Source organism: Papilio machaon, chromosome 20, assembly GCF_912999745.1.
Source record: "Papilio machaon chromosome 20, ilPapMach1.1, whole genome shotgun sequence".
NCBI lineage: Eukaryota > Metazoa > Arthropoda > Insecta > Lepidoptera > Papilionidae > Papilio > Papilio machaon.
The window spans coordinates 5,213,747-5,237,087 of NC_060005.1; the positions used below are offsets into that span (position 1 = coordinate 5,213,747).

Below are 23,341 nucleotides of genomic sequence, written 5' to 3' on the forward strand. Positions count from 1 at the left end.
ATTTTGTAAAATGAGTGACGCAAACAGAAAAAAACAGAAGAAAAAAAACAAATGAATGACGGTCATCGAACCACAAATACATGAGTCTATAGCTGTACAAATTTGAATTTGGAATTCCTTACCAAAGAGGAGAAATTCGTGATTAAAGTGGCCAGTACGAAAAACGCCAATTTCATATGTAAGGACCTAATATATAATTTAAACTTTTTCAAGCCCAGCGATATTTGTAAATATTTACGAATATAAAACATGTACAGTTTTCAAGCGTATCAGTATTTATTCGTGGTGCGCTGCAGCCCGCTGAATATTCAGGCGGTGGACATTGATATGTTTGCCGTGTGTTGGGCGCCGGCCGAATTGCAAATGTATTAAAAATTTAATTGTAACCATTGATACGTGGCGTGTGAGGTCACATCGCGGGTTCATTTACATCTGATGTTTTAATTTTTAATTTCATTGTTATACGAAAATCAAATTTTAGTCTATGATTTAATCAGATAATAAAGAAATCTTATTTTAGTACATATAACTGGTTAGAAAGTGTAAAAGTTTATTCCGCGTTGCCATGGAAACTTACTTCGAACTCGAAAAAACGAGAAGAGAGATTATTACATTTTTCGTGGCGGTTCTGAAGCGAGAGTGAGACAGATGCAAAATGGAAATCTGTAATCTCTGTTTATCCCTTTTATAACAAGAGCGAGAGACATTCATTTTTATTATAAATGTTTCATAAACCTTTTAAAACCATTTGAAAAGATGGGTACGACATTGAAATACGTAATTGTGCAATATGAATTGTTTTTTTTTTCATACATTATATTCCTAACTGAATTGAATTACCTTCCGTGTTTTCGAATTCGACCTGAGAATTATTTTTCTCTTTTATTATGAAAGATATTCACGCGAGGAACGCCCTATAGAAGGGGCACCCCATTTCCCCCCTTCCTTTCATATAATAGAGCGGAGAAATTTCTCACTTAATAATAAATTCAGGTGGAAGACTTAATAATAAAGATTGCGTTATGAAAATGATTTGATAACGTGGATATATGAAGATTTTTAGTATTCCCTTTGTTGTGAATTGTTGTTTATTGTTGTCTTGTCGTTCATTTGTTAAGTTGTAATGAAATCGTTTATTTCCATTTGTGTTTATACTCGTATTTGATTACATATGCGATCTGAGATTTTGGTTTAGTATTTAAGGTTTATACTTTAAAGTTATTACAACCAAAGACGAAGCTTTCAAAATTTACATTTTGGAGGTGTTATTTATAAATAATAATTTGATTATTAACACCATGAGAGACATCAGGTAAATTGCGACCACAATTTGTCGTTTCCATTCCAATAAAAAAAAACTGGAATACGCAATATACTTTTTGAATGTTACAGGGTTATAGCAAATTGCCTTATAATTCCGGTACCGGAGTCGCTTTCAACGTAATAACGAATTTCGGGGTAATGTACTTTTATTTTATTCGCACCGAGCCCTCGTAATGTGAACACTGGGTTATAGTTCAATTCGCCGCCGTTGTAATTGCACGCTCGTAAAACTTTCATGTACATTACGTTTTAACGTTAAAATTCCGACTTCCATTTTATACTACACGAGTAATGTACGCACTCTGTTAGTGTCAGTCGCCGCGGCGTTGTGTGTGACGGTGGTTTATGCTCCGGGGCTAATTATAAATGGTATGTGCGGGTAGTTTTAATGCGAGTGTATTATGAGTACGTTTTTGTCTGTCAGATAGTAGACGGCCTGTTAATCTCGCTCTTGTTTTAGTTACATGTTTCTTGTGCCACAGGACACTGTTTTGATGACGTCATTACTCTTGTTGACTAAAATGCAAATGTATTTTACAAGGATTATATTTTGTTTGTTAGATGAAATTTTTATATGCAAAATTAACATGTAGCTTTTACTCGTACGAAAAATTACAAAGGCATAAATTATGTTTTCAATGCAGTAATGTTTTTTATTTAGGATGTAAATAAATTTAACAGTGGTAGACACCAGCGACAACATCAGTTGCATGAATAGGTCGGCTAATCCTCACACCCTGGCGGTATGTCCGGCATGGCAACCCGAGCGACTTACTCTGGTCCAACATATTGGGTCGGATCTATCTTTGCCAGCCGTCGTATCGGCGATGCTAAGCGGAACCTCAGCTTGGAGGGCAGTAGCCTCCTTTTGTGAAGCTGTTATGGTTAAAAAGGAGGCTGCTGAGCGAGATAGGGAGCGCGCGATAAACGCTCGGAGAGGTCGGCGGCGAGGCACCAGAACCTCGATATGAACGACCTTGACTAGGTGCTGAACAGTCGTCATTGTGGTTGCAAACTAAAATGGGTTACGGGTTGCAGGTGTATAGGGTGGGGACCCTGAACACTATTAACGCAATCTTGAGAAGGACCATAAAGGTAGCGAAAATTCGCGCGAATTTGTAAGGAGTTGGGCTAGTCGTGTAGCAAAGCGAGGAGGGGCTGCGGTTGCGTTCCGTATGGAGATCCCGTGTCCCCCCGCTATCGCTGTTGGCGGCCACCGTGGGGTTTTAGTCGGTGCAGACCCGACATAACTTGTCTGTTTTCCCCAGACAGATAAGTATGCGTTAGGCATTTCCCCACGAAAAACAAAAAAAAAAAAAAAAAGGTCGGCTAATCCGGTGCAATACTACGACCACACAGAAGACAAGCGGAAGTAATTCCGCGTAGTTTGATGAATGTCCGTGTCGGAGGCCTAATTCTAGTCCCCTTTACCTACCCACCCTTTTCTTATAAGGAAAGTATGGGAAGGTGAAGTGGATTTGACGGATAGGGACGTATGTAAAGGGGAAATATCCTCTTTATGTGTGTCCTCTCCTAAGTAGATTAAAAGTAAGCAACGCATCTGCAATTGTGGATCTCTATGAGCAGCGGTTGCTTTGCTATCTCGGCAAATTCAAATGACCGCTTGTTCGTTTGCCACCGTATGATATAAAAAAAAAAAAACAGGCAGAGAAAGCTTGGGGGTGCAATCTGTTTGTTATGTGAATGTTTCCTAATGTGAATACACGATCTGTATAACCAACCATAGTTAACACTAAAATGGTTACAAAATACTCATGAAATATTTATGAATTAATTAGGAGGTGATTCATATTTGAAAGTCGCAACCTCAGTGTCTGTTATCTTAATCTGCCTTTAAAAATGTATACAGCGATGTAATGCGGAAACATAAAGCGGGCCCATTTGTACTCGAACACCGAGGAGTGGCTCGAACAATGTCACTCATTAGTAACAGGTACAAGATTTTTCCTCAATTCCGCGAAACATCTTTATTCAGTTTGGAGTGTTCTGTCAAAATCTAATCTTTTATGTATCAAGTGAATGACTGTTTATTCCAGCTAAACTCGCTCATCTGTATACAGGATGTTGGAACATATTTGACAGTCGTTTACGATTTTAATGAATAATAATGAATATAATTTACTTCGAGTATGAAAAAATAATGATGGGTTGTACAATAATGTATCAGAAACGTAATGATTTCTTTATTACCTACCTATAAATATTACATAAGAACATGCTTTACGCCTCAAAACAGTAATCAATGAAATACTGTTTTGCTTTACAATTGTTTTAGGTTGTGACGTCATCCAACTAAGGCCTTATGTATTCGTTTATTTAGTAATATTATGATTCATCTTTGTGAGGTAACTCTTACGACGGAAATATGTAATGTATTGGATTGGATCTCGAGTAAAAGATGTACATTTATTTTAAACATAACGTGGTATACTTTATCTCCATTTCCCGCGCTTTTGAGCTCACTTGCAGAGACAAAGCCATTTCCGAGTGGCTCGGATCTGCGCCAGCCGCTGAGAACGATTTAAATAGATTATATAAAAAATATAAAAATATAAGAACAAGGCCCTTTCAAATAAAATCAAATTACATAGACGACGTCTATGTAATTTGAGAAGTTGCTTGTTATTTTCTGAGGGATCTTTCAAATCCAATTTAGGTAATAGCCGGAACGGAATTTTTTAATGGTCGCTCTTTAATTATTTATAGTCTAATCTCTTATGTTGTAGCGATTTTTATTTGATTGTATGTTTTGGTTTAAATCTGTTTTGCTTTTATATTGTAAATAAAATTTACAAAATAATATTTAAAACTCTTTTCGAACACTTTTATTTGATATACTGTTAGCAAAAAAATCCTTTAAAATACTTGTAGAAGTTACTTACGTTATTTAAACTTCAAATTAATGTAGTAAAATTACGACATAATACGTAGTATTATATTATCTCTCACATTATTCTAATTGAAATGATAACACCAAAAAATTTAACAAACAATTTTTTTATTATATTATTTTTTTTTTATGATATAGTAAAAAATACCGACGAGGATGGGATTCGAACCCACGCGTGCAGAGCACATTGGATTAGCAGTCCAACGCCTTAACCTCTCGGCCACCTCGTCGTGTCTGGATGTTGCGAAATTATCACAGATTTTTAATTTTTAACTCAAAAATTATTTAAATTTTATAAAACAAAAACTCGTGTATCCAAATTCCAATATAAAACATTCTAGTCGAGCCATCGTAAAATATAACCTAAAATGTAACTGCGTATCGTCACGCTTTTTGACCAAAGTGATTCGATTTTACGTTCGCATTCAAATGGATTCCTTTTCGCTATTTTTTTCGAAAACTGCGTACATTTCGTGCCTGCATTGTAATTTAATAGTGGGTTTTATTTGGGTCTTACGGTTGGCCGATACCTACTACGGTTTTTTGATATTTTTAGTAATGACAAAGATTTAAAAAAATAATTATTTGTTATTTATATTAGTGACGTTCCAATAGAATTACGCAAAGGACAAATTAAATGATATCGAATAGGTTTTTATACATCTGTTTCAACAGTCGAAACCCACAATAAAAAATTGCACATTAATAATTCTAAGTACTAAGATGCCGATAAGGATTTCTTGTGTCAAACAACCCTCATTTAGTAGTTTGCTAGTTTTAACTCCACAAAAACTTAGGCCAGTATTCACTGTTAAAACAGAGGTAGCAGGTGTGGATATTAAATTTATCTATACAGTTACATATGGGAATAGCAAGTTGGAACGTTTCGCCTCCTATTCTATGAGACTATTCAATTGTTTCTATTGAACGATGCGCCCCCCGTGTGGTAACTATATTGTACACGTTTGAAAATTTCAACTGTCTCTAAGTATTTTTGTTGTATACTCGAAAAGGTGCATGGTACAAGGAGTATGTAATATTAGTACCAATGTTTATTACTTTTAATTCTTTATGTGTAGGTAAAATATAACTTAATTTTTTGAATGCGTTTCTGCGATTTAGTGGAAATAGAACCTAAAGAGACGAGAAGTTATTAATTTTCCAAGAAATTACTATTCGAATGAACTGGTCCAGAAGAATGAATATTCCTTCCCTAATGGACTTGTACATTCTTTCATTAGAACTTACGTAATGCGCTCCGCTGCGCTTTTGAATAATTACATCGCTCCTTTAGGAATACGAATGAGCAACAGACGTGATAAGGTTGAGGTCACACTGTCGAGATGAGCGACTTGTAAAATATCTCATTTTGTACTTTTAAAGATACTATTTTAACCAGTGTTACCGAAAATCATATTTTTAGAGAATGTTGAGTGATCTCCCTTAATTAGTTAGGTGGTTAGTGTTCTAGGTAAACTTTAGTGCAATTGTATCATTTCAATAAATATTTTAATGCACAGAATGCTATCAAAATCTGCTATCAACAGTGGAAACCCACAGTAATTTTTACATGTGTACACTTAGTTTCATGAAACTGGAAAGTTCTAAGGCGATTTGAATAGAAATGTAATGAACCCACCGTCTGTGTTTAAATAGTCCCCTTCCAATCCATTGAGTGCTTTGTTTAAATAGAATAACTTAGCACTTTTGTCTGACTTCAATGTACTCGTACTTTGTTTTGTTTTAGTTTCTCAGACATTCTATAAGTTAATTTAACCTTGAGAATATTAAAAAAGTCTTTTGAAGTGTATCTATATTTTTAGAAAAAAGAACGTACATTTTAGATACAGAAGTAATTTCATTTAAAAAAATACTTCTTCACTTGTAAGTACATGTCTTTTCTTTATAAATCCTAATATTCACTTATGAATTTTTAGATTAATATAATATTATTTGCTAAATAAATTCTATGTTACGTAGCAAATTACTATAAATATGACTTCTAGAGTAGAGGCTCTGAAACTTTTGACTACGCAACCCTTTTGAAAAGCGGAGTATTTGAAGGGACGCTAGATTCAAGGTTAGATTATTCTAGGCACTAGAATTTGTAATTCTTTCACCGTATCCCTTATTTAGGACGAGTCTTAACTTTAATGGATAAAGTTTTCACAGATTTTTTTTCTGGCATGTTATCCTTTTCTTCGCGGACCTGCCAGAAAAGCTTCGCGGTGCTTTTGGGTTCACTACACTTTGAGAAACGCTGTTTTAAACCTATGATACTCCAGAGAAGAGTACGGATACTTATATTAATTGTTGATGAACTTTTATTAGACCTTTAATATCTACCCCGCGTTACCTTTAATCATTACCCACCTCCGGCTTCGTAGTTTGTTACCTCACATTATCATACAAGGTACGTTTTTACGAATCGATTGATTAATTTCGCCGTCACGTTCGCCAATAGCGTTTACATGGCCACCGATTGCCCTCTCATTTGGGCCGATTGTGCCTCACGAATACGTAATTGGGCCTCGTCGATGTTGCCATTAAGATAATCTTGCGATTCTATGTATGTGGGCTCGGCGGGTCATTGTTATCTCCATTGTTTCATAAATGGTGTCTGATTAGCCGGTTATAGCTCTTTGTCTAGATCGTAGCTCGTTGACGGGATGTGATTACAATGTTTATAGATTGTTTATGTTTTTGAATGGTTGTGAGTTAGTTAACGGTTCGTGCATAGCGTCACTCGGGTAAATGTTAATTTTGCACAATAATTTTTTAATATAAAAATATTCCTTATATTTGAAGGAAACCTTATAAAAAGAAGTATAAACAGAAATCACGTTTAAGGAGTTAAAAATAATACGCCGATAGTAACGAAGTTAGGCCACAGTCTTTTTTTTACTATCAATTAAATTGTTTAGGAATGTCCAATCAAAGGCGTCTTATTTCATGGGTGGTCGGGCGCGTTATGAACGGTAGGGCTCCGTTTTATAGTGTCTCATTGACTTCGGAGGAAGTTTTTACGCGAACTTTTACGACAAGACCTCTTTAAGAATTACCATGTGAACGTTTACGGCCCACATTCCGACGATAAAACTTGCCTTGGTCAGGAGCAAAGTCGGCATGCGGGTACTTCGGTCTGGTGGCCATAGAATCATTTGAAAATTCAGGACTATCCTAACTAAGACTATTAATGTCTTAAGGGATGTTTTAGCTACTATCCAAGAAGAATCTTGCACAGCTAGTAATAATAGGTCTATCTTTATTTCCATTTGTTACACCCAACTGGCTGTTGTACTGCAGATTTTAATTATTTGAATCAAGTTTTTCCGGATTGTCTCATATTTGTAGAATGTGTGGTGCGCCTACAATTAAAGCCTAACTAACTTCGCGGCGCAAGTGCCGTCGGCCATTAAAACTTGTTTGAACACGCCGCGCCGCGGCCGCCCGCACAGGCCCGAAGTGGAGAGTAATCGCTTATTGCACCCCTGGGCGGGTGAGATAATGTTGCTACTCCTGCCTAATGGAAGAATGTTGCCTATTATTTCGCCTCCTTTCAATTTGAAATACAATCAAAATTGTAGGTTTCTTTAGAATGTTTAGGCCAAACACAGTTGCTTGGTTTAATGGTTTATGAAACGACAATTACAAAGTTGCAAAGACAAATTATTTAGTGCGCGTCATCGGCTGCCGGTCGACATGTCAAGTTGACGTTTTTGTGCCCACGTACGCCGCTTAGTGCCGCTTATAGGGTTGCCCATATCTCGGGCGCGAACAAAAATACACCGGGTCTTGTATCAAAATGGATTGATTTATTTTTTGGAAATGCTCCACTGTTACATCTAAGACCGAAATTAAGCTCTAGTCTTTCCTAAGACTTTATTTAACACTAGCTTGTACCCGCGACTCCGTCCGCGCGGAATAAAAAATAGAAAACGGGGTAAAAATTATCCTATGTCCGTTTCCTGGTTCTAAGCTACCTGCCCACCAATTTTCAGTCAAATCGATTCATCCGTTCTTGAGTTATAAATGGTGTAACTAACACAACTTTCTTTTATATATATAGATATGTAATAAATAGTCAACAAGTAATACATAGTTTATTTCTAATATCAACTTTTAAAGCAGTTCTTTTCAAACTAAGAAGCAATTTTCGATCACAAATTAAATTCTCGTCTGCCGTAAATAAAGTGTACGTTAAAGGGATGAATCCTTTAGGAAACTCCAACAAAAATAGAGAGAAGGCTGTCGACTAATTGTGTTAGGATGCGGGCGGCCGGCGAGCTTGGCTTGCGATTTGTTTATATTGCTAATTAAATGAAACTCCAACTACGCTAGCATAGATAAAATAACTATCAGACCTTTTTCATACGTTTTTTTTTTAAATGTTAACTTAAAATTCAATGAATCAACTAAACAAGCTGTATGTTGCTTGATTGCAACTATTATTGTACGAATTTGAACAAATATACCAGCTGTAACTAAACGTCCGACTTGTAGCGATGGATGTGAATGTTTATTTATAAATAAAATAGTTGTTATACTAGATTTGATTTCTTTTTCGGTTCTAACAATATCTCGATCATGTCGATATTGTCGCTCTATGAATATACGAAGTGTAAATAATGCGGTGTTAAAATAGGCCCCAGGGTTGTTACTAATGCAGATTGCGTTCAGAAGGTCATATCTAAATCACGGGATGTAGCGGCAGCGGTACTTTATCTCAACTCGCCACCTGCCCAGCTCCGGCTCTGAGTTATGGGTAGTGTGGCCATATTTATCCCGATAAACAGGACCGATATGTTAATATTATCTTAATTTAAATGCAAAATCATTAGCATGAAGCTATTGTTCTTTTTATCGTTCTAGTGATAAGTGAATATTAACGTCAAGGCGCCTATTACGTTTTGGAATTGAAATCTCTTGATAATTCTATATATTTATACTTTTTATATCCAAATCCCTTGTCTCCGGATGTCGCGTGCAAGACGTCTCTATCTCTTCAATGTCATAAAATTTATTATTTTTGTTTACAAAATAAGAAATATAAAATAATTAACTTTAAATTAAATTCGTATTTGTTGCAATCGAATTAGTTTTAACATCTTTTGTTTCATTTATAACATGGTTTTGTTATCCTAAGTTTAAACGATTTCCATGGTCACTCTATCGTAGATGTCGGGTTTCCTTTTGTGTAGGAATGAGATTTTTTCACGCCTCTCCTCGGCTCGATACACCTGCGTCCCGCCGAGCCGTATTTTATTGCTCCCGCTCTGTATATATTGTGAGCAAATCAGAGTTTCTACACTAACTTATTTCTTCTTACGTCGAGAAAAATTGAGACTGTTTTCTTCACTCCTTATTTAGACTTGACTCAAGTAGAATTTATATTTCTTCTACATGATTATGTGTACATGTTACTTTTTACTGTTATTGCTCGTGTCAGACATTTTTCCCAGGTGTAGTTTCTTGTGAGCTATTGCGGATCTTTTTTATTCCTGATTTCTTTAACTTAACTTTAAAGTTTCTCTCTTTAACTTTAAAGGTATTCTCCTTAGATCTACATTATCACTTGAATTAGTTAACAGTTTTGAAATCTCTGATACTCAAAACCAATCGGTGTATACCGTTGTAAATTTCAAATTTATTGTAAAGGGTGTCTCAGTAAGAGTGCACTTTTTCATTTTAAAATAAAAACAAGTATTTTATGACAGAGTTGTGATATTTTTATTGTATTGTAAAGAAGACATGTTCCGATTAAGTATGGAATTAAAAATCTGGCAAATGACCCCCACGGCTCCGATGACAGGCCATTACTCTTTTCATGAATTTTTCCATGACTTTTGCACAGATATGTGGCTGTATCTCACCGATGACGCGTTGGATTTGGTTGCGCCGTCCTGCTGAAACCACATGTTGTCCAGATTCATACAGTTCAGTTGAGGCGACAAGGAGTCCGTAATCATATTTCTGTAACGAATGCCGTTCACAGTCACTGCAATTTCGGCCTCATTTTCAAAAAAGTAAGGTCCAATCACGCCGCCTGACCAAAATCTGCACCAGACAGTTACTCGTTGTGGGGTGCATTTGTTTCTCATGGATTGCATGAGAATTTTATGAGTCCCAAATTCGACAATTTTGTGTATTCACTAAGCCATTCATGGATCCATATGGATCATCGGAGAAAATGACTTTTTTCGAAAAATTGTGAAATTTTAAGTTGTTGAGAACGATGTTGTATTGATGTTTTCGGATTTTCGGCGACACTCTCGTTTACAGCAGCAATGTTTTCAGAGACCGACCGGTACGTTGCGCAAAGGATTCTTATTATCATATCAATTTTTTGATCACTCTTCGAATGGTTGACGCATTAGGTGCACTTTCTCGGCTGTAATTTTTCCCATTTTTGTATTAAGTTTTCACAATTATAACGCGTTGTTCTTTCGAAAAGCGCACCTTTTTTAATAATCGGAATAAACAGAGGTGACAACTGTAAAGTTTCAGACTCGCCACTTGCACGAAAAAAAAATTATTCCAATTTTAAAAAGTGCACTCTTACTGAGACACCCTATACATGCATACAGCATAATGTAATTGATCGAATCATGTGTGATGGGGCGATGTTGATGTTATAAAATTACATTTAGCATAGTTTTTTTTTAAATATTTTCTATCAAAGGTAAATGTAGTAAAGTGGCAACATCTGTGTGTTGTGAGCGCAGTTGTGAACTTATCGTGTCTAATTTTGTGTTATACTTTTTTCTCAGGCGCACAGCGATCTTACATTTCTACGTCGTCGGTGGGATGATGTTTTTATTATAAAGACGTGACGGGACTCGAGAATATTTACCGAATGTCAGGGAAATGTGCGTCGTAATGTTTGTTTAGCGCTTGCGTTTGAATGGATGTATTATTTGTCGACTACACTGATGGAGCTCTATTGAATTTGTTTTTTTGTGTAACCATAAAATTAGAGAGCTTCGAGTTATTTAAACATTGATTGTGTTTTTTACTGAAGTAAAACTTCTTGGTGTTAATACGAGTAGTTATTGCCCGAATACTGAAACGTTACTTAAATATCTCCTTTCGTAAGCATTGCTTACAATTTAACAGACGTCAAAATTTAAGTGGTATACACAAACGCAAATCAAGACATGTAAGCGCGTGATTCCGTAAGTAGACGTATTATTTTTACGTCATGGCAACATCCTTTGTTTTCGGTCAAAGAGTGTATAAAAAATACTTGTTCTCGATTACGTTTTCTTAAAATTCACTTTACGTATCCGTTTCACGCAGCATGGCTTGGACAACCTATAGTTGTAAGACGTGTTCATTCCCAAATAGTAAAGAAATTTAAAATAAAAATACTAAATAATCAAAAATCAAAGAAGGTTGTTAAAAAATATCCTTTCTGTTTAAAGTATTTTTAAATAAAAAAAAAATTAAAAAATTTGATCATACTTTTGTAGAATGGAAAGCATCTGGCGTTATGTTTTGACAAGTTTAAATTAATAAAATTTTAATAAATCATAATATCATCAAGACACTTTTTAAGCAGTTTAAGCGGGCGCAGACAGATGTCGCTACAAACCTATTTGCGATTTCGATATATTCTCGTTCAGTCGGCATTTTTATATAAATACTAGCTGTCGCCCGCGACTCCGTTCGTGCGCAGTAAAAAAAAACTTTATAGGGGTATGAATAATAGATTTTGGCCGATTCTCAGACCTACTGAATATGCTCACAAAATTTCATGAGAATCGGTCAAGCCATTTCGGAGGAGTACGGTGACGAAAACTGTGACACGAGAATTTATTTGTCCGAATGCGATGATTATGATGAAGCAGACATGTTAACACCTTAGATTTTCACTTTTAAGATAGCTCGCGACCACTCTTAAATTGTTGGCGTACTTAAGTCGACATGACAGTTCTTTTGACAGCAAAATGTCGTTGAGTGACGATCCAGTATAAGAAATGTGATATTGAGTGGTCTTTAAGCATGGTACGATTTGATTGGCATCAAAGTTGAGATGCGTCTTTAACTGTCTTACGAAAATTGCATATTGTAGTTTAAGCGTGGTCTTATAATTTAAGACGCTCTTGCATATTTAAGTGACGTTTCAGTATTCGGGCATTAGTCTTTTAAATATCCAATAGTTTGAATAATTGTTATTTTATAATTTTTGACTGTCGCTTCTTATACTAGCAATCCGAGTTGCGTTTAATTCTCTACTGCAAGTACTTTTTTAAAGGTCTATTAGATTTTTTATTAACTTTGTGTTTGTATGTAAAATAACGAATCAAATTTTCGTCAAAGTACTTCAAAATACAACAAAAACATAACTCACGCCTGTTACCCAGAGGGGTAGGCAGTGACTACTGTCTTCATTTGGCGCAGACCACACTTCTACGCTTTTTCTACATTCATACATCTACGCATACATGTACGTCGTTTACGTGTGCTGTTGATACCGTCAAACTGGACGGTATAAGTCCGTTTGGGACGGCCTCAAAATTATCACTACAAAATAATCCAGTTAAAATTATGCTTGACCTACATTTGTTTATTTACTATAAGCAGTTGTAAGTATTTTGTACTCTAATTACAAAATCGTTTCTGGCTAAAGTTTAGAACAATAAAACTTTTGAATTCGAAGTTCAGATTTATGGAGCAATCGTAAACCGAAGGTAATTAGATGTCAAATTTAAAGTGGCAACATTTAAATTTCATTTTGGGTTTGGCTTTATTTTGATCAACAATTGTTTTTGATTAGCTTGATCGCTAAAAGATTGTGGATTTTATTACTTGTATATCCAAATATGTCGTAATCGTTGAGATTGAAAAGTTATTTGATTCCAGCCCATTTGATTTTAAACCCTACGGTAAATGTTATTAGCGCTTGTCTACATTTTGGTTTCAGTTGACTTCTAACATTTTCTAAAAGACGTAAACTTTTCGTTTTCGTCGTTGTCGTTACACATAAATTATATGTTTACGACGGTATAGTTATTTCGGCTACGAAATAATATATTTTTATATTTCATCCTAGGTATTTACAATTTCATTATTTGTGGTGGCGCTATCGTTTTCATTTTACTAAGTGCACTCAATTATCCGCGGAACAATTTTACTTTGCTATTGTTTTGGTTCGATTTCAAAATTAATTCTGCTTTTAATATGTTCCAATCATTACATAAAATGTTTTTAATTTTACTGCTTTATTAATATAATGCTTAACGTAGAACTCTACTTCAATTATACTTGTATAATTTGTATTGCATATTGCCATCTCTATCACTTCCTTAAGAAAAATAGAGACAGCAATATGTACCAATAGAAGTTTTACGACACAGAAATTACAGTTACGATTTAAAGTTGTTGCATTATTTTTGTTGAACAAATCAGCAACTTATTCTTTATATTTAGAAGTATATGTATATAACAGGGATGCTTTATTTTTTAATTAGTTGCTCGTTAATCAGAGCTTAGAAAATGCATTCAACTTATTGCCCAATGAGTAATAATATGGACAATTATGATAATTATAAATTATAAATGTGTGGTTTACCCCTGGCCGCATTTTACGGTGTTACCCCCAGCATGGGAAACACGAAGTGGCTTTCACGCGATGTTGCTTTGTGTTCTGCATGTAATTGCTCCAGCATTCAATTACGGCTCACGTAATGGTAAAAAAAAATCAGTTTTTCGCATGGCACATTTTTATTACATTATTTGTTTGTTGTAGGGAATGTTAACTCTACAAAATGTTTCGTATCTATTGCATCGAGATTTCTTTACCTCTATTTATCTCTTTTACCCTGCTGGTAAAAGGTGGAATAGCAATGGCTATTAATAGTATAAAATATATTTCGGCTCTTACTGATTAGTATACTTGCGGTCCAAAAGTGAAATTAGAAAGCAAGACTGTTTTCATGTCGTCATAACAAATGCAAATACGCGAAATGTAAAAAAAAAATTGAATTTCTATTTTGGCGCGTAGTCTACAGGGTCGGATTTTGTTTTATTACCAGCAACATGGCTGAAAGATTATCTAAGCTCAAGCCCATAAGTCCCGCTACTATCGTTAGTATGGGCACGAGCAATATCATCCATAATATTTCATAATTTTGAACCTTATTACAACAGTGTAAGGTCTATAAATTTTCACTGTGCACCATCTGGGGATTAGCGAGTAATCGACGGAAATGGTCGGGCGAATGTACCTACTCTCTCCATGTCTGTGTCGCTTTTGGACGCGACTGTAAAACATTAATTATTTTATTTGTTGTCTGTGGTTTTGTGTTACTTTAGCACGCGATTGTACGATAAATATAAATTGTTTCCGATTCTGCTAAGCTTATTTTGTTCAAAAGTATTATTTCAAATGACATTTTCTTTATACATCAAAGTATAATTATTTTCCTTCTTATCACATTCGATCATTGCTTATTACAGAAGTAATAAATCTCAAATTAAAATTAGCCACAAGATACATTCATCTTACCTTATGTTTTTTTATATCAGAAGTTATTTAACACTTTATATTTCTGCCATAACAATTGTACAGAAACATACTTATTGTTCTCTCAGAATTTTCAAAGAAACGAAAGGAGATGAATAAAAAAAGATTATATTTTTTGCTTTAATTATTTGTTTATAGTTTTTAACTACGTAATAAGAAAGATGTTTAGGTGTTTTTATTTTCTTTTTTAATGTATCTATTAAATAAAAAAAAACACTTGATCAACAGTACTTAAATTGTTGGAAGAATTATTCATTAAAATATTATGTAAAAAGTAAAAAAAATCTTACGTTGCAAGCTTTTATTTTTAAAATCCCTTTTAAAGTAAAACACATTTTAAAGTCTAAAAAGTTTGAATCTTAATTCATGCATTAAACGAAGTTGGCTAGTTCGACCTCAGGTTTAATCGGTCGAAAGAACTTTGTAAAGTCGGTCTACAAAAATGACTGACCGCGTCTGCCCGAAGCGGTACTGAAAACTTGGCTCAATACTCCGACACGTTTGAAAAAACAAGCCTTCGGCGAGGCCTGCTAACTTTACGAAAACACAATGCAAAAAAAGACAAAGAACAGTCGGAACTCTCTGTAAACTTCGCCATGTTGCGTTCAAACGTGTCATCGTGTATGTGTGTAGGGCTTGTGGTTAGAATGAATTCTTGGTAAAAAGGACCTTGTTTATTGCATCTTATGTGTAGGCAGTAATCAAAGAGGTTCAATAAATCCATTATATTTGGCATCAATGTTAAAAGTATTAAATAAAAACTGATTAGAAAGGCTTATTTAGCACCTTTATTTCATTAAAGTACTAAATATTTCTATTTTTTTTAAATACGTTTTTTTAGCAGCCGATGTCTCACAAGGCATAATAAGAGCAGAATTGTAACTCGAAAGCTCATTTTTCAAACTATATATCGACGCCCCCACCGAATAACCTCGTAATAGGAAAAATCTAATTTTTCAGGAGAAGCAAAAAACCGCATTTCTTTAATAACTTCATTAATAATTATTGTACAAGAATCTTTTGGATACCAAAACAAAGCTAATTTTTATAGCTACATTGTATTCAACTTTCATTCATATGTTCCGGGCGTATACTGTTCTTTGAAGGAAAAATTATATCACCGAAAATAAAATAAAAAATCTGTTTCAATAATGACTTTTTATCTCCTTAATTAACATTAAGAAAAATATAAAAAAATCACAAAGTGTAATAGGACCTTTAGATGCCGAATTCGACGGAAAAGCAAAAAACTCGGTAAGAGTGCATTACAGGATTATTCGATGGGGGCGTCGATATGTACTCGTAGACAATTTTAAAATCGTTAATCATAACTAAATATAACTTGTGAAAGTTGTTATCGTACAGTAATAACTTAGTGCCTTCTAATTGTTCAATAATATTGAAACTTTAAGTCCTCTCTGATCCTTCGCTATCAGTTAATAATTATTCAATTTGTCCCGTAAATTTTGTAACGTCATCGCTAAGCTGTTAGTGACAGAAATAAGCCTAAATTGATGTTGCCACTATTACTAATGTATTTAATATTTATACTAAATAAATATTTAAACTTTTGCAAACAAAATTACTTCCTATAAAAGGCGGTTGTCTTGCTAAATAAACGGCCTCACTTCGTAAAGTTAGTTCGGTGTCGGCATCGACTAGTTTCTTACTAACGTTTTTATTATTAATGTAAATGCTGAAGGTTGGATTTTTTTTTCATCTAGCATTAATTCAGCGGATCATCTAACATTAATTAATCGCCCATTGACATCTGCAACACCAGAGGATCCGCAGATGTTTTGCCGGCCTTTGGTGTTGAAAGTCAGGAATGACGTATAGACTAATTTGCATATTCCAAATAAAGACAATTACCTTTTAGTTGTATGACTGCTTATATTATTTATTTCTTTGCAAAGTGAATTATTTATAAATGACCTTATTGAACGATTACGAACTGGAATAACCGGCGTCAGTCCGCTTAAATAATAAACCTGTTTTACATTCTGGTACTCGTATCATCACTACAAGTGACATTTTGTTACATCATTCTGTTATTATGATTATTGTCAACGCTTTAATAGTCTTATCTACTCGTATACAATTCATAAAATTGAAGAGTCTGTTTTTGTATTTCTGTCTGTCCGCAAGGTCGCGTTTGTTCTGGGTAATCTCCGGAACGGCTGGACTGATTTTGACGAGACTTTGACGGGAAGGTAGCTGATGCACGCAGGATTATTATACGCTATTTTTTATTCCGCGCTGACGAAGTTAGTTACTATTAAAAATTATTGATTTTTTGATGAATTTGCATTTGTTATGGTAGAAGACAGCAGTTTATATTCCCTTTTATATTTATAAAGGGTGGGAATGTGTCAGAACGTGCAGTTCTACACAACGTCTTTTTTGTGGGCAATTATTGTGCAATGGTTCCCCAAGTTTTCTTTTCACAAATTACTTAAACATTTTAGATTCTATGCAAATACGTATTGTATTTCTTATAGTCTTGTATATTGCGGAACAAAAGTCTCAGGCGGTGGCCAAGGAATAGTTTTGAACAATAAACTCGAACTGAGAGCATCAAGCAAACAGACGAACAGCGAGGTATTGTTCAATTGTGTTCGTCGCGTCACGTGACAGAGGTCGTATGATTGTATGACAAACAATACTTGACATATTTCCTTTATTTAAATCTATGTCAGCCTTAAAAGAAGAAAGGCTTGCGTTTTTTGACTATTAAACAAACGATATTTTTTAAAGATTTTAACTCTCTTTTTGTAGAGTCTTTCGAAATCTGTAGTAATTAAAAATGTATAACTAAGGCTTTATAATGTAAATGAAAAGTGAAGTTAGTCTAAGTTCTAGGAGGTACAAGGATGATGTTTGATAATCTGAAAATTTGTGTTCGTGGCTTATTAATTTCTATCAAGTAACACATAATGTTAATATTTAGTAAAGTAAAGCTTTCTCTTATTCTTCAAGTGAAAGGAGATTGTATTTGACAGAGATGCGTTTGTTTAAATGGATGTGTGGAGTGAAGAAAGAGTGAAGAAGAAGGGATGAAGTTAAAAATGTGTATATTACAGGAAATTTAAAGGTAGCGCCAGTGATGAAGAAATTGAGAAGTAAAAGATAAGCTTGGTAGTAACAAATTATGCGGAATTAGAAAGTAATGAGATTGATTTGGATGGCTACAAAAGAGGGAGACCGAAAAAATATGGATGGATTGTGTGAAAGATATGACGGCTGCTTGAGTTGTATAATTGTTGCTGTCACCCGTAGGGACAAGGGTAGGTTGATGATAATGAAAGCTTTCTTTTGAATTAAACTTACGCCCAATCTACCACCGTATTTTTAATCTGTATATTTTGGTTGCGGTTTTTAGGAGTTTAAAATTTTTACCGGTTATTTATAGGCACGTCAGATAATGCCGAGTGCCCTTCCCATTGGAGTGGACTTTAGGAGCGTTCCATTTACGTAGCCTCCGACTGTGAAAATTCAACAACCGCGCTCTCCACTGTTGACATATTTTGCTTCTACAATCAGGCTGTACAATTAGTTGCCCAGTTTAGTCAATTTGTTTGTGTTCTTGTCCGAATTACCACATAATTTTTTCGCAGCTATTAAGTGATTGTAAATATGTATTTACTTATAATGTGTAAGATTAGACCATTTTGTATGTTCATTTGATTCGGATTTTTCATAGCAGTTTACTAGGGGTACAGACTGTCGAATTTTTTTTTAAAATTCAATACTAGTAAAGTTGTATTCTTTTGCATTGGTATGTAACAAAAATATAAATAATAGTGAGTAAAAAGGAGCAATGTATTGAGATACTAATTGGAGAACTTTATAGAGAGGAAGAAAGCAGTTTAATGACTATTTCAAGTACGATGTTACTTTCAATTTAATTGCAGAGAATTACTTTCTTTCAGTGTATTTACTGGCTAGCTTTTTAAATTTGTAACAAACGTATAATCAGTAAGTTATATTGTAATATGTACTTTTTTCATCCATTACTAAAAACGCAGATTTTAAATGTAACAAATTCACGGAGTTTTTTGATATTGTTCTAAATATGCATTCATTTTTTTAATTAAAATAAAATGTGCTACTTTTTTACGTGTTATTTAAAGGATAAAGTATAATATTTTTACCATTCTGAAAAAGTTATGCGTTTTCTTCTGAAGTGAAACCTTAATTAAAAACAAAAAGTTGGAACTCAGAAAATATTACGGGGTTTTTTGAATGCAAAAAGTACGGCACTTATAATGTCTTCTAAGAAATAGTCAAAAATAGTGTTTTGGTTTTTGTTAAAATCTAAACTTTCACCTCTGTTTATCATGAGATTTTTTAAATGTAGTAATTCATATGAAATTAGAAAACGGAGGACTGCATACAGTGGAAGGTATTTTTAAAGGCCTATGTCCAGCTGTGGGCAGCTTAAGAGATTAGGTTGAGGTTAACTTAAAATTATTTTTTACAAAATTACTTTTAAGTTTGAGTTTGTTGCAATATGTTTTTATGACGTCATATTATTCCTAGTATATAAGACTATGTTGTATAAAGTAAATAAACATAAAATATCATATTTTTGCTAATTATAGAAATACCTCGTTACTTGAGGCATCGTAGCATAAAATTACAACACCGTGCCGCCAACGACCGCAGTCAATTTGCTCGCGACTGTACATACGCTTGCATCAACTGTGTACACACGTGTCTTGATTTAAAACATATATATCGTGACTGTACACAAATGTCACGATGCAATTTGAACCCGCGTTGTGTTACGCCATCTATGTTCTTTGTGGTGGTTTTGTTACAAATTTTAACTTGTTAGACTGTTTTAATTAAGTTACGAAAAACTATTTTTTTTTTCTAACAAGTAATACCCTTTAATTAAAGAAAATGGATGAGGTTGTTAGATTAATGGTAATAAATAGATGCAAAGCAAAAGCAGTAATATAAATCGTGAGTTGTCTTAGAATATTCAGTTGGCGTGTTTGCGTAGAGGCACGAGCCTTCTGTATACCGTACAGCTCGAAATGTAGTGCTATGTAACTTTAAAATTCACTACCGCAATGTACAATAATACAATTCTGTCAGTACCCTAGTTTTATTTTTGAAGCCTGTCTATTTTACTCCAAAGATGGTTTAGTGGATAATGACTACGACTCGTTTGGAGACTAAATGTTTGTTCATATCGTTGATGTTATAAGTTAATATATGAAGTATAATTTTTTTTTTTGAATAGTGGTCCGATTATGTATTTAGACTGAAATGAATAAATTGAGTTGATAAATATGATACGAAAAATTAGACTTCGAAATGGTTTAATTTTTAACCAGTAATATGTATTTAAATTTAATTTATCTGTCGCGATTTTTCTGCATATTTTCATCGTTTAGGATTAATCGTTAATCTATTTTAATTAATATAAACACAACAGAACACTTCAAAGTGGTACGTTTAGTTCGTAACGAGAATATAGGTGGCTTGTAAAAGTATTTTATACTGGTGAAAAAAAAAAAGATAAAATATGTCCCTATCCCGAGCAATGGACCTAAACGGTTTCCTATTTTATTTGTGCAACGCAGCGAATTTACCTGACAGCAATACTGGAGGTTCGCCCCGCTTCGAGTGTTATGCCTACAGTTTGAAAACGAACAATTTAGATATTACGAAAAAAGAACCTATATCTGTGTCTTAGTGAATCATACTTTTATTGTATTTAATAGCGTTTCGATGGGATATTTCGTTTCGTAATAAGTTTTTAGCGTTTCGAAGTGTGATAGTTTTTTTTGTTTTTTAAAGTCAACTATTTCTGGTTGTTACTTAAAATTAACAGACAAGCTACGTGTTCTTTTAAAAATAATTTCTATAACCAATTTTTAAAATACAGATTTGAAGTAAAAGATAAGGTTAGTATTAACAAAATGGAGTTTTTGTAGCCGTCTGCAATAGTATTGTTCTATTGAAATTCTCTGTAAAAATGCAACACTGTCTTCACACATTAATGAAATGTACTGCGCCTTAGTGTGGCTTTTGCAAAATGTACATATGCATGTCTTATGTGATACACAGATACATATTTTTTCCACTATCGCTAAGTCACATTTGACATTCATAGTTCATAGTCGACAAATATAGTCTGTTCTTTCTGACAGGTTCTGTCTCTTATAGGTGTCCTAACAACTTTTACATAAACTGTCATCTTTTTACCTAGGGTCGTAATGAATCAATATCTTCTTAGTGAAATCCGTAAATTCGACAAATCTCTGTTGACAAAGATAATCTGAGTAACAGTGAAATAACCGCTCAATAATCGGCTTTATGATGACGAGGGCACAAGTTATGTTCAGCTCTAGATGCCACGCTCGCATTTGACAAGGGTCCGAATCATTTAGATATTAATTTGTTGGGTGCGTTGTAAATTAATCGGTTCAAACCAGTTGTAACCGAGTTACCCGGTCTATGGAGGATAGAATTTGTAACATACCCTACCAATTCACGACTTAGCTTTTCAATTACGTGCTTGGAATTAAGATTGTGTTTAACTGAACCTGATAATCGATCTCGAACTATTAATTTGTTTAAAATATAATATATCTAATGGTTTTGTAAACTCTGATCTATCATTCGGTAGTAACGTGTAGTCGTAGTGTTGTAGTACATAAAATTAAACATGAAGTAAACAAAACAGATTGCAAATTTTACGATATCTCTATTCCGCTTTATTGACCTTACACTTGCGAACAGTTTCTTGTAAAAGTTTGAGCGAAGTTTAACACTAAAGGAAAAGATCAAAGGTGAGAGTTTCATCGGTGAGTCCACGGCTCCGTAAAGAATCTGAGCAATGCTCAATGATTCGAAACTCGGTCGTACTCACGCCCGCGGCACTAACTAAACTTGCTCGATTAATTAAAAGTTTTGAGGAAATCTACTGATAATTTATTTATACTATAAATATTGAATAAATTATGTAATTGGTTTTTTTTTATATTAAGGTGGCAAACGAGCAAGCTGCCACCTTAATTCGCCGAAATAACAACCGTTGCCTATAGACATCCGCAATTTCAAATGCGTTGCCTACCTCTAATCGACGGAGAAGGGGACGCACAGAAAGTGAATATTTCCCCTTCATATGCTTTCTTTTCTCCGCCAAATCCACTTCCCATTCCCATAATCTACTTCCATATATGTAGAACATAGTTTGAAAGAACACAAGGGCTACTAATTACGGTTTTTTTTTAATTTCGCGCGGACAGAGTCGCGGGAGACATCTAGTAACCGATTAATGGTTTCATCGCTGGCTAGGCCTTGCTTATAAACATCCAATACCTATGCTCTATATATGTTTATACGAGTATATTGTTTTTTGTTTTACTATGGGATGAAGTTACATCATGTTGGAACAACACCGTGTAGTTATTACTAGATTTAATTATTTAAACTCTATAAACTTTAGAGACGTGTTTATTACTGTAGTACAATTTGAACATGTTTAGACTTGTAGGTTTATTAGTGAACTTTGAAACATATAAGTGGTCTCTGGGGTTGTACGCGTGTTAATTATTTCAAACACTATTTCATTCGATGAGTTTTCATTACGATTGCTACTTGTTATTCTAATAGCAACCCTGATAATACGTGATAAGGTTTATATTTGCGATTTGTTGTGTAATTCGAGGAATATAGCAAAAACTAGTATCAGTTATTGCTAAAATTTCTCTGGTTTAATTACACGGCTTCTATAATACTAGAGGTCACTTGCGACTTCTTCAGCGCGGAAAGAAGTAGTCGTAGTACATACCCGCACGTATCAGCTACCTGCCAGTAAAAGTCCCGTCAAGATTGGTCGAGTTATTTCTTAGATTAATAGGAACAAACGTGGCTTGCAGACAGACAGATAAACAAAAAAATTTCAAATTTAAAGATTATTTTTTATATTAAATACAGACACTAAATTTTTTTTAAATTGTGTACAGATTTATACGTATATAGTCTAAGAAATTGTTTTCCTTTTTACATCTATGCTTAAAGATTTAGAGGTAAGAAGCTAACTGCGCAGTTAGCAAGGAACTAACTGCTCGGTTTTAACTGACACTAGAAATAACGAGCGAGTCGGTACTTACGAGTTATGGACTTTACGTTAATAAACTGCGGAAATATGGTCCGTAAACGGTTCTCTTAATGCTAAAGATAACTTTTATATTTTCATGTCTTCTTGACTTGTTATTTTTGTAGGTATTCAATTTTTCTACGCTATTTTATAGCTAGATTTGAGGAATAAACTGGAGGAAGATTTAACAAATAAATGTTATATTAAAAGTTTTCCACAGGTTTACGAAATCATTTTTGTCAAAGAATCTTTTAATTTTCTTAGTTGAATATAATTTTCATTTGATGTTATTTGTGATTTAAAAAGAAAGTGTAATATTTTATTATTTTATGTTCCGGAAATATATTAAAGATTTCTCGACTAAAAGTTTAGGTATCGCTGTTTTAAAAGAATTTACTAATTCAATTAACAAAAACGTTTGACCTTATAGTTTTTACGATGTTAAGCTTTAAAGATT

The 23,341-nt window shown here is 34.1% G+C and overlaps 1 protein-coding gene and 1 non-coding gene across 2 annotated transcripts in view; one reads left to right on the forward strand and one right to left on the reverse strand.

Moving 5' to 3' along the window:
- Positions 1-23,341, forward strand: part of LOC106709159 (furin-like protease 2) — a 193,127-nt gene that overhangs the window by 157,404 nt on the left and 12,382 nt on the right. The gene's annotated exons all lie outside the window — the stretch shown is intronic.
- Trnas-gcu lies at positions 4,383-4,464 on the reverse strand. The gene has a single exon. It is a non-coding gene; the product is annotated as a tRNA-Ser (tRNA).